The 13240-nt window shown below is 39.6% G+C and overlaps 1 protein-coding gene across 1 annotated transcript in view; it reads left to right on the top strand.

Moving 5' to 3' along the window:
* Positions 1–2506: 2506 nt before the first annotated feature.
* LOC138175813 (protein kinase C theta type) overlaps positions 2507–13240 on the top strand; it is a 198860-nt gene continuing 188126 nt past the window's right edge. Inside the window, exon 1 of the mRNA XM_069106315.1 lies at positions 2507–2688. The gene's annotated coding sequence lies outside the window, so the exon portion shown is untranslated. The remainder of the gene's footprint in view (positions 2689–13240) is intronic.

Below are 13240 nucleotides of genomic sequence, written 5' to 3'. Positions count from 1 at the left end.
AAGAAAATAAAAAACAAAATAGGCCAAATGGTAAAAGAGGTACAAAAATCCAGTGAAGAGAATTCCTTGAAAAGCAGAATTGACTAAATAAGAAAAGAGGCACAAAAATTCACAGAAGAAAATAATTCCCTAAAAGAAAAACCCTGAAGTGCCAGGCCTGAAGTCAGGTGCACACATCTTCGTGAGTTCAAATCTAGCCTCAGATACCTACTAACTGTGGGACCCTGAGCAAATCACTTAACCCTGTTTGCCTCAGTTTCCTCATCTGTAAAATGAGCTGGAGAAGGAAATGGCAAACTACTCCAATATCTTTGTCAAGAAAACACCAAATGGGCTCACAAAGAATCAGACACAACTCAATAACAATGAATTGTAGAACCACTAGGGTGTGGGTGGATGCCAGCTGGCTGCCTACCACTACCCACACTTGCACGTTTTCTTCAATTTGGGGAGAAGGAGGATGTTTCTTCTAGGAAGAGAATGAACCTTCTGTCTGTGGTCAGTGGTGGGAAGTCAGGGTTTGCCTTCAGGGACATGTTCAAAACACTAGTTCTGCCGTATTTTCTACTCTTGTGCTCCCAATTTTCAGTCAAATATTTTCATTATGTTCCTTACAAGTAAAACATTCTCTTCTCCAGACACTGATAGGCACCTCAACAACACTCTTGAATGTCTAAAAGGAGAGTTTAATTTGAACTGAATAATAACCATCCATAACATTTTTATGCTTTCTAATTCATCTGTTTCATTTAAAGAGGTAGAAGAAACACTAGAATTAATGTCGTTTTTATGTGACTGGGAATAGCTCCTTTATCTTCTCTGGGTCTCAGTGGTTTTATCTGTATTTTTTTTTAAAGAAGGGCAAGGAGAAGAAAAGGGTTTGAGCAAATGATTTGAAGGTGCCTCCTAGTTCTACTTCTATGATTTTCTAGTTCTATATTCAGAGTTCACTAATTAGAGGTCTGCATATTCAAGATAGAGTTCTAGACTTAGATTCAGGAAGAACTCAGTTCAAATCTTGAGTCGGACTCTTAGTAGTGTGTGACCCTGGATAAGTAACTTTAACCTGTCTTTAGTTTCCTCATCTTTCAAAGGGGATAATAATAGCCAGCACCTACAGGCAGGGGAGTTGTGAGGTACAAAAGATATTTGCAAACGTTGACATAATATTAAAATGCTAGCTATTAACATCATAACAATATAACCTGTGTTGTTTTTTTTTTATTTTTGGATTATTATTTTTGTTTCTCAGATTAGTCTAAGCACATTCTAAAAAAAAATAGTAACATGAAGATTATTAATTATGGTGCTTCAAAAAAAATCCTTTTTGTATGACAAATAGCCAGAAATACTACCTCCTGAATCAAATAATATACTATTTCTATCGATATATACAAAAATTATTTCTCAATTGATCTTGTCCTTAAAGTATTCAGGCATAAAGTTTAAAAGTCAATGATGAAGAAGCAACAGGATCCCAACAGAGGTTCCACAGTCAGTAAATCGTAAACTGAAGACATAAATAAATAAATACAAATCAGTCATTAAATGTAAGGGTGGGAAGCAGTATCCAAGATATTATCCTAAAGGAAAGAATTGCCTGCAATCAGAAGCAGGTTGGTACAATGAAACATAACTGGGTTTAAAGTCAGAAAACCTGGGCTTAAACCTGGCTCTGCAGTTTACTAATTGTGAAACTCCGGGAAAGTTATTTCCCTTCTAGTCGTAGATTAGATGACCTCCACCGTCCCTTGTGGCTTTAAATCTTTGATCCTAGGTTTTATTTCTTGAGCTATGGCTCATTAAAAGTAAAACATCTTCATAGGGCTAGAAAGGGTCTGACACCCCATATAGACAAAAAGTCTGTCAAACCTTAAATCTCTACGCTGCAATTAAATGCCTTTTATTTAAAAAATTATAATGAAGAACATCTGGTGTCAGACTTGGAGCTGAATCCTCTGCCTTTGAAATGGTTTAGTGTCCAACTTCCTCTTATCACAGATGAGGAAACTGAGTCACTCAGCTAACTAGTGACTTGGAACAAGTAACAAAGCCCAGACTTGAGCCTCTCCACCATAGACAGCATCATAAATTGTATCTCCTACCTCACCCCATCTCACCTCCAACCCCCTTTTGAAGTTGAACTACTTCTGTCGCGGGTTTTATTTCTTTATGCCTCTAACATCCCTGGCTGGGAGAGACCAATATGTAGAGCATGAAAAAGAGGGAGTGGGAGAAAGGGGACTGTCAGGGGGGAAAGTCACTCAACACTTGAAAAGAGAATACAGTTTGCAGCCCGTTCTCTGGAGAACCTCAAACCCTACCCTTTCTATTCTTAGGAAGACGAGGATCCCAGATGGCACAGGAGAGGACCTCAAGGTCCAGGGGGATGTGGAAACAGTGGTAACTCCCAGCCCAGCGACCTCCCTCCCCTCAGCCTCAGAGGCGGTGCGCGCAGCCCACACAGAGCGCAGCAAGCTTTGCTTGCGCTGGAGCTGCCAGTCTGGGCTTGGCCGCCGGGGGAGCAGCACTGAGCTTGTTGTCCGCTCGGAAGGGCGCACAAGTAGCACCATTCAGAAGGGGTTCGCGTAGAGCGCACGGAGGAAGACGCGCAGCCGTCCAGCAGCCGGCCATCTAACAGGACAGGTCTCTAGCGCACTCCAGCTCTCTGCTAGCCAGCCCGGGCAGGTGAGATCACGCTTGTCCCAGGAGAAGGGAGGCGTAGGGAAGGGTAGAGAGGCCCCGTGGCTCCAACTTTTCTGCCAATGTAGAAGGTCCGTCCGGGTGGGGAGTGGCGTGGCCATGCGGGTTCAGGGCTGTTCTGTGCGCCCTGCTCGGCCGTCGGTTCGCAGAGTCCTGAGGGCTGGCTTTGGAAAAAAGCTTTAGGGGCCTAGGGGAGTGTTAAGGGAAAGGGGGCGGGAGGGGGGGTGGAGGCAAACGCAGCGAAGCCTTTGAAACCTTCCAGGAAGAGGGTTAAGGGTCTGAAAGAAGTAGGAGTGAGAAAGAAATTAAAAAAAAAAAGGGGGGGGGGGAGGAAGACAACCTTTTGCTTCTTTTTGTTTGATTGTTAGTTGCACAGGATGTTGCTTTACATACATGGGGGCGGGGGGGGGTGAAAGCTAGGTTTAGAGTCAGAAAATCTGGGTTTAAATCCTGGCTCTGCAATTTACTAATTGTGAAACTCTGGAAAAGTCATTTCCCTTGTAGGAATCGCCTCCTCTTCCCTCTTATCCTCCCCACTGTCTCATTTCATCTTGTATCATCTATTCCTTTAGTGTGGTTGGTTATGTCCTGGAGGAGTTTTGTAAATCCTTTAAAAGTATTTGTGAGAAGAAGAATTCACAGAAGGGAATAAAATTGAGATACACTTCGTTCTATGTTAGAATTCATTGGGGCAGCCAACACCCCTTGACCACAACCACCCTTCCCCCTCTAAACCAAATTTCCGTTTCAGCTGATAAGTGGGGTGGGGGCGTGAGGCGGGGTCTTTGAAAACATCGTAGCCAAGCCAGGTTGCCTACTTAGATGTAACCAACTCAGTCACTATTTTTAAGCCTATATTATCAAATGTTTAGAAATTGAGCCTGTTTCTGCAGCCAGGATCACATTTTGTGCCCAAGAGATTAGCAGACAATATAAATAAGCCTCTGAGATTCTGTAGTGGAGATTGTCTTCGTCCCATCTGAAGGATGACAGGATGGTATGTTGTGATCATTTTCCTGGGAAAACAATCCCACCAGGAGGTGTCTGCAAGGACATCTCCCCAAAAGCGTTGTCTTGTTCCAGAGAAGCTGAGTCAGCTAACAGTTGTGGGGCTAAGAGATTATTTAGGAATATCACGGACTGAAGGGGAGAACTGAGGCCCAGGGAATGAACAGCTAAATGAAAGGCAGGGAATGATGGGATTCTGCCAACATAGCATTGAGGAAGAATAATTGAGGGTCACCTTGCTACCTCCAAGACTGTTACTTTTCTGAGTACTTATCAAGATGTAACTTAACTGACTTTTACTGTCTTTCTGCTCCTCAGAGTGTCAGAGATGGTCCATGTACTGCATTTCTTTAACTATTCTGTCTGTGCCAAGAGTAGAACAGTTTTTACACTCTAATCTTAGTGATTTTGAAACTTCCCTGAAGGAAGCCAGGGGCATGGTAACTGCCTATATTTGCTACCTTTCTCTAGAAGTTAGTAATGCTGGTGTGTGTGTGTGTGTGTGTTATTCTCTACAGGGAATATTTTGGAGACCAGCCTAATCAGTTTGCAGAAACTCCTGGGTCACACTCAGCTTTAAGACTCTCATTATTCTGATAACTCATAATTCCATAGCTGCAATTTACAAAACACTTTTCTCATGGACATCCCTTTGAGATAAGTGATGAAAACATTATCTAATAGCAGAGGAAATTGAGACTAAGGGTGGTCTTCCTAGGTCTTTTTCCTACCTTTCTCACAAACCCCAATGCCTTACCTCTTCAATTATACTCTATATTGTATATATCTTATATATACAATTATTTGGATGTTGTCTCCCTCTCGTTCCTCCCCATGAGGGCAGGAACCATGTTTTTATATCCCTAGCACTTAGCACAGCACCTAGCAAATCCTTTATAAATGTTGATTGGCTGACTATGGAGGCAAGAGGATATCCTGGGCTTCCTTCTCCAAGTCCAGTGAATGCCCTGTACCACCCCAAGATGACGCCCTATTGTACTGAAGTGTGCTATTCCATCATGGTTCTCTATATTCTCCAAATCTTCTTTTTAAAAAATAGATATATTTTATCTTCACATTACCTTCATTTCTAAATATACCCTTCCCCTATTTCCTATCCTTTATTACTAAGAATTTTTTGTAGAAATTTTATTTAAAATAGTACAGCAAAACCAACCTATACTTTAGTAGAGTCTGACAGATATTATGCCATTGAGTGGTGTCATTGTGTCTGACTCTTCATGACCCCATTTGGGGTTTTCTTGGCAAAGATACCATGGTGGTTTGCCATTTCCTTCTCCAGCTCATCCTACAGGTGAAGAAACCAAGGCAAACAGGATTAAATGACTTGCCCAGGGTCACAAGCTAGTAAGTGTCAGAGGCCAGATTTGAAGTCATGAAAATGAATCTTCTGATTCCAAGCCCAGTGATCTTTCCACTGGACCACCTAGCTCTCCCGTGTATACAGTGTTCCATATCCATAGTTCCCTTCCTTTGCAAAGAAAGGAATGAGGCACATTATCTCAGCTCTTCTCCAGGACCAAGCTTCTTGCCAGACTTAAATCTAATAATTTTCCTGGCCTACTGCATATGCACTGTCTACCATTGTAAAATGCTGTATCGAACAGGAGGGAGGGTAATATTTGCTGATACAGTAGCAAATTACATTTAGGGTTATCCACAGCTGTTTGAGCTCTCTAGTTTCCACTGATGCTCATATATTAGTTCTATTGTTTGCAAGCAGGTGTAGGCTGCCTAATTATCTTGTTAATTCTTTTATTTTGCTGATTTTGTATGAAGCCATCTAAAGACAGGATGGAAAAGTTTTCAGAGATCTTACACCCAAAACCTCAGCTGTGAAGCTCCTCCTTCAAGTTAGTAATTATGCTTTGCATAGAAGATTTTTTTTTATCTTGAAAACATTTATTTGAGATAAACAGTAACTTGGGCTTGCTCCTCCCTTTGATTTGCTTCAGACAAGCTATGGTTTTTCTACCGATTTTCTAACTGAAAAATCCTCCAGGATGGTTTTGGGGTACATTTTGCTGTTGCCATTTTCATTTCCATCCCATTATTTTCAGATGGTAGTTTTTACAAGGCACCAAACAAGTCATCTTTTCTAGTCCTATTCCTACAAAGGATTGTAGACTTGGAGCTGGAGAAGATATCAAAGGTAATTTAGTCCAACTCCTTCATTTTACAGATGAGGAAACTTATGTCCATGTCATCTAAAATCCTTCTGGAGTTAAAAAAAAAACCCACCAGCACCGCTTTGGAATGGATGGAGGTGATGCACATGATTTTTACTCTGGCTCCAGACCTAGTCTACATTTCCCAATTTCTTACCATTCATATAAGGAAAGGGATAAGAATGGGAATAAAAACTGAACCTGCAATTTCCCTAGTATAGAGAGCTAGACTCAAAGCAAGGAAGACTTGAATTCCTGTCCTGCCTTTGACACACACACTGGTTTGGTGGCCCTGGGCAAGTTACTTACCCTGCCAGTGTTCTAGGCGTCTGCTTTTCCACCAGCTATGAGTCACCCTAACAAGCTAGGAATTAAATGACTTGCCTACATAGTCAGTTACAATAGGTAACAAGCACCAGAAGTAGGATTTGAACCCAGGACCTTTTATTTCCAGAGTCAGTTCTTTAGCCTTTGCTTATCTATGCAGAAAGCAGATCCTTTGTTTCCTTTGAGCTCTCCATATATAATATGGCTTCAATTCCTGTCTTCTTTATTAGTGTTGTTAAAGTACATGCCTTTGAATTCATTTGGGTCAACTATTTGCAGACAATTTCTTCCCCCCCCACCCCCCTGCCATCTCACTTCTTCTGGCCCTGTGTTCTATGAGGGTCCAATATTAACCTTCTCTACTGCTAATATATTAGGAGGCCAAATCCTTCCTTACCCAGCAATAAAGCAGTTGTTTTCCCTAAAATCCTTTATGGATCTGGTCCAAAGTCTGAGGCTTAGGGTACAAGTCTGTAACTGGGATTCAAGAATGCTAGATGTTTTGATCTTAAAAGCATTCCTTAAGCAAAACAATTGGCTTATAATATTTCACCATAAACTTTTTATGGTAGAATATTCCTGCCTTTAAATTAAGGATTAATATCCTCCAGTTTAAAAGTCCTCCTGTATATCTGAAATGATACATTTGTAAATACTTCTCTAAAAGCTTTTTACTGAATTAGTCAGTCTTAGATGACAGTCCCTTCCTTAATTCAAGCTTTATTTGACTTCAGGTGACTTCTCCATGGTTGTGGTCAACTTTAAGTTCTTTTATTTCCAACAGTTTCCCCAAATGCATTTTAGGGTATGGTTTGACTATGAAAATTCAGAAGACAACTGTAGGCAGGCAGTGTGTTTCCACATTTATTTTCTGTTGGCTTTGCCCAAAATCAAATCTATACTTGAAAATGAGGAAAATTACTTCTTCATTTAAGACCATGAAAATCACAGTCTCCTTCCTCAATCTTTTATTTTAAAAATTTAAATCTCCCATTTAAAATGTCCTTGATTACATGAGGGATTTACAAAGAGAATTACATCCAGTTTTTCTTTCCCATATCTATCCAATGATTTATAAGAATGATGAATGACTTTGGTAGAAAAAAGAAAAGATATGCTGAATTAGCAGGGGGCCTTAAGAGATTCTAAGTTACACTGAAAATCTCTCTTGCGTTGTTTAAGGAGCTGATTCTTTATTTCATGTGAAGGAGCAACTATGCACAGTCATAGGATGATAAGAAGAATGGGGGTGGGGAAAGCCATAGGCATTTGTAGAATGACATCAGGGGAAGGGCAAAAGATAATGTTTACCTTAGAGTAGACTGGCGGCAGCCCATAAATGCTCTCTACTTGTGAAAACCTGAATGTCCAACTCCCAATCCCAAAGCCCACAGAGTAAACAGAGACTTTTCACTGTTCAATTTGTATATACATCCTTCCTCAGACCAATGAAGATTGATCTTAGAATATAGGAGTAGAAAGGGCTCATGGAAATCTTCCAATCCAATTTCCTAATACAGCTGAAAGTGTTAAAAGCCCAGAAAGGTTAAGTAACTTGTTTAAAGTCACACAGTCAGTATTGGCAGAGGTGGCACTAAAATTCCCACCACCTGACCCCTAGTCTTATGGCTTTTCTACCATATTGACTGCTTCTGGTGCCCATTGAAGCCTGGGGCTTTGATTCTCACAGTCATGAAACTGTGAACCTTCTTGCCAGAACCTCTCTTAAATTCTTCTGGGCCAAGCTGGGAGCAGGGACTTACTGCAGACCCACTAATCTGAGACACTTTCCTTGGTAATTAGCCTTTGCATTAGCTAGCAGAATTCATTTTAAGCAAACTAGATATCTAAAGATCTGAATTTAAGAAGTAGATAAATTAGGCGGAGTTTAAGGTAGATGATACACGGGAGGATTTCTCTAGTTGTTTGCTGGTAAACTTCCAGAGGGTAGAGACCAAGCCTGTTTGACCTATTCATGTAGTGGTCAGTTCGGTGCCAGGTAAATTTGAGTTTTCTTTCATTATCACTTATATTTTTATTCTAGTTCTTAGTTATTAGGGTAGCTCCTACTCCTAGACTTAGGAATCCAGAAACAGGAACACAGGCTTGAAGATTGCAATCATTTGAAAGGGGATAGAGTGTTATCAGAAGCTTCCAAGTCTCTAGTCAACAATACAGTTATCCCTTCTACATCACAGGGGTTAGGGGTGCCACTATGTGATCTGGAAAATTTATGGGGGCCCTCCCTTTGTGCCAGAGAATAAGTCTCAATTGTTTTCCTTTATGGAGTGTTTATGATACTTTATTATAAAATTTGGGTGATGTTATACAATACTATACATATTTTATACATTTCTGAGTTTCTAAACTTTTACTTTGTTGTCTGCTATTCTTCATGTATCATCTCTTGCTTCCTCAAAACTCCCTCCAAAATTCCCTTCTAATTTCTTATCCCAACCCATTATATGTCAAAACCACAATGGGGAAAGTTATGATGTGGAAGGGATAGCTGTACAGCCTTATAAACTTGTTGAAAATCAGCTCTTTAGTGTTAAAGTTTGCAGCTCCAGTCTGCAAAGGGAAAGGACAAAAGGAAAAGAGGTAGATGTTAGTGAGATGAGTAAATGGCAAGATATTTATTCATACCTTTCTGCCATGTGGTAAGCACTATCCTTAAGACAGGGTCAGCAAACCTTTGAAAATCCAGTGGTCTTTAAACTGTTCATACCCTATAATATAGTTATGCCTCTATTTAGGCCTATGCCCAAAGAGATCAAAGAAAGAGAAAAGCATTGGACCTGGAGTCAGGAAAATCAAGTGCCTGGCCTTAGACACTTTTACTAGCTATGTGACTCTGGCAAGTCACTCAGCCTCTGCCTCAGTTTCCTAACCTGTAAGGTGGGGATAATAATAGCACCTACCACCCAAGGATAAAATGAGATAATATTTATGAAGTGTTTTGCAAACCTTGAAGTGCTATACAAATACTAGCTATTATTATTGTTACTTTATATACAAAAAATATTCATAGTATCTCTGTGACAAAAAGCTGGAAACTAAGAAGGTACGCTTCCATTGTAGAATAGAATAACAAATTATGTACTTTATATAAATGTAATGGAATACTTATTGTGTCATAAGAAATTATGAAAACGATAGATTTAGAGATACCTAGGAAGACCTGTATGAACTGATGCAGAGTAAAGTGGACAGAACCAGGAGAACAATTTCTATAATAATGACAGACACCTTTGATGGATTTAAAGAACTTTGAGCAATGTAGTGACCAACCAAATTCTAGAAGAGGGAGGATAAGCTAAGCTATCCTGACAGGTGATGAATTCAGGATACAGAATGAGACACATTTTTGGACATGGACAATTTGAGGATTTATTTTGCTTGACTATGCATATTCAGCATAAGTTTGTCATTTCTAAAGGGAGAGAAAACAAATGTTTGTTAATCAAAAGATAAAATGAAAAAAAATTAAAGAAAAAACCTAAAGGTATGCCCAAATATTGGGCTTTTATGTATTTGACAAGAACTATGGTAAGTCAAGCATTTATTAAATACCTCTGTGGGACAGTAAAGACCCTTGCCCAAATTAAACTCAGAGGCTTCTTTAGGTAGAAAGTAGAAAAGAGTTTATTATGATCTTGCAAGAAAAGGCATCCCCAATCTGACAAAGGGTCAGAAGGGAGAAGCACCCTACAGAAGGCAAAGGCATGATTATAAAACCCTATTGTGGGAATTTCACACCCTCTCAGCTGTCCCACCTTACCATTGGTTGGTAAGGCAAGATCACAACCTTCTTATTAATGCCAACCAATCAACACAAAGCAATCTCAATCCATGACCATAATTATTACTAATGAGGCTCTAATTTTGTTAGATAACATACATTATACATGAGGTCCACTACGTAAGAGCAGTAACAACCCCAGAATTCTGAAGCCCCTTCAGTCCAACCTAGATGGGTCCTTATCTGGGCCTGAGTGTCCCAAGGCCTCTGTCCACTTTCTGATTGGTCAAATCCACCTGCTGCTGCCAGCTCCTTTTATTCTACATTATTTCATTTTTAGTATTATCTAGGAGTTCTCTGGGAACTGGGAACCCAACTTCTTCCCAAGGCTACTGCCTCAACTCTTCCCAAGGCTACTATCTGGTACTTTTTATCAGTAGTCTTGTTTCAGCAATTCTTGCAGTTCTATAGAAACTTAACCCTTTGCTACTTCTCACACTACCATTCCTTTCCCCAAACTAAAAACACCTCTAATTTGGTATCAATAGTTAATCCAATCAATTGTATCAATACTCAATAGCTCTTACATTACCTTGAAATACACAATGACCTAGATAGATAGATAGATAGATAGATAGATATAAATACACACATATATATGGGGAAATGCTACTGAACTTAGTTACAAAGTATAAGGAAGTAATAAGAATGTATATAGGATGTTCAGAATGGGGAAACTTCACTGCAAATTATCCCTCACTTACCTATTCTGAACCAGACACTAATATGCAATGGAAGTAGAGAGACAAAAAGGAAACAGTTCTTTGCCTTAATAAGTTTACATTCTGTTGAAGTGAGACAACACCTACATATAGAAAATATACAAAAGAAACACAAGATTATTGGCTTTTTGTTTTTGTTTTAGTCCTGAGGAACAGTTGGGGGGGGGGGGGGGGATGGAAAAGGCACTGCCAGCTAGGGGGATGAAGAGTTGCATGTAAAAAGAATACTAAGAGGCAGAGGATGGAGTGCATTCCAGGCAAAGGGAATAGTCAGTGAAGATTCAGTTGCAAAAGATAGAAAGTCATGGGTGAAGAATAGCAAAGTTAGTTTGATTGGACCATAGAATAGGTGAACAGGAGAAATGTATAATAAAGCTGGAAAGGTATGTTGGGGCGAGGTTGTAATTGAATCCTGGAGGTAACAGAGAATCAGTGAAGATTATTAAATAGGGAAGTAATATGGTCAGACCTGTACTATACAAAAAATACAATTAGGCTGCTTGAATATATACTTATGTGATGTTTAAAAAGTTCAAGAGACATAAGTTCTGGGTCATTTAATCATTTTATTAATAATGGCAGCATGTTTATTAATAAAAGGATGGTCATTTGGTTATCTCTCTCTTAGATCAAAGACCCCTCACTGAGGTGGGCTCACAGTTTATATGCCATTGGGAGAACTGTTTCTGAGGGGGACAATCAACTCCAACTGATTAACAATTAATGAGAGAATGAACATTATAATGGGAGATGGGCTATATAACAGTGAAGGCTTTGGGGTATACCGTGTAAGTCTTGGTCCAAGAGATTTACCAGTTTCCATATCACTTGTCTGACAAAAGGAAGAACCCACATTTTTCCAGACCTGTCTGAGCAAACAAAATAAGCAGGAATGCACCCATCTGCCTAAAGTTAGAATTTCTTTTACTGTCTTTGATTAGATCTCAGCTGGGTGAGTCTTTGAGAGAGATTTCCCACACTTTGATTTCAAGATGAGGAAGTAGAAAAGGGGAAAATTAGTTATTAATTAAAATTTAAAAATTAAAATTAAAAATAAATAAATAGATAAAATATAAATAAATAGATAAAATAAATAAAGTAAAAATTAAAAATAGTTATTAATAAAGAGATAAATAATCATTTCTCTCACTTATGTATGTGCCTTATAAGTAACTAAGAAAATTATATCAGGAGAGTTCCATAGGGACAACAAAGGTATGTATAGTTAGTGGTATGGGTAAATCAATCCCAAACAGCCTGGATAAGGGAGGTGCAGCTAGGTGGTATAATGGATAAAGTACAGGACCTGGAGTTAGGAAGACTCATCTTCCTGAGTTCAAATCTGGCCTCAGACACTTACTATCTATGTGACCCTTGTCTCAGTTTCCTCATCTGTAAAATGAGCTAGAAAAGGAAATGGCAAACCACTCCAGTACCTTTGCCAAGAAAACCCCAAATGGGGTCACAGAGAGTCAGGTATGACTGAAACAACTGAACAACAATGATGCACTCTTCCTTAGAAAATAAACTGAAATCATGACCTTCTTATGGCTAGGGAGAGGTTCATCTTCACTGTGCATTCAAGGACACCATGTATTAGTTACTTTGTTGTTTTAAAACACTGCTGTTTATCCTTTTCCTTTTGGTGGCTGGCCTCCTTATGTATTATAGCATCCTGGGCATTGTCGGTCATCTTGACTTTTGTCCTGCCACTGGACTTCGATGATTGGAAGAGAGAAGTGAGGCTGCTAACTTTGCACAGTTCTGCCTCACTTAAATCTGCGTCACATGCAAGTCAAGACGTCACCCTCATGATGTCACTGGTCATCTTTCAGAATGAAGGACAAACCACAACATATGCAAAAACCATGTCATGTCCAAGCTCCACACATTTGTTTAGGGCTCTATGGTTTCTCTCAAAGCTGATTCCCTAGATAGTGTGTACTGTCTGTACCACTTCTTTATAGACCTAATCACAGACCTCAACCCACAAAGTGGTGTGGATCTGTGTAAGTCAGTGGCTTGGAGAATGTGAACCCATTTTCACATGGAAAGAGTGTCAAAAATGGAGGTTACAGTCACCATCATGCCACAGAAACCTATTTGACTTTTAATGTAGTTGAGGAATAATATTATTTTAATCATCTATTGTTCAACTAGTATATATTAAGCATGCACAAACTGGGGTAATGTTATTGGAGATCCACAAACAGAAATGAAAGACTCCCTGACCTTACAGAATCTATTAGGGAAATTCTCTCTCCTCTACCCCCCCTTCCCCTTTGCCTTCCTTCCTTCCGTCCCTCTTCACCCCGCCGTGTATGTGTGTGTGTATGCATATGTGCTATGATTTCATTAGCATAGTAGGGAATTCCTGCTAAGCAAATTCCTTCTTCTAGTGTGTGCTGGCACCCTTTTCAGTTTTCACTTAGAGAGTTGCCTTGTACCCTGATGTTTTAAGAGTTTTGGAAAAGGCCACAGTCAGTATG

This window comes from Petaurus breviceps, unplaced genomic scaffold (assembly GCF_028583685.1).
Source record: "Petaurus breviceps papuanus isolate PSGF00001 unplaced genomic scaffold, PetGlider_PUasm1.0 79, whole genome shotgun sequence".
In the NCBI taxonomy this organism is placed as follows: Eukaryota; Metazoa; Chordata; class Mammalia; order Diprotodontia; family Petauridae; genus Petaurus; species Petaurus breviceps.
The sequence above is the reverse complement of the archived record's forward strand: the minus strand, read 5'-3'. Positions and strand labels throughout refer to the sequence as shown.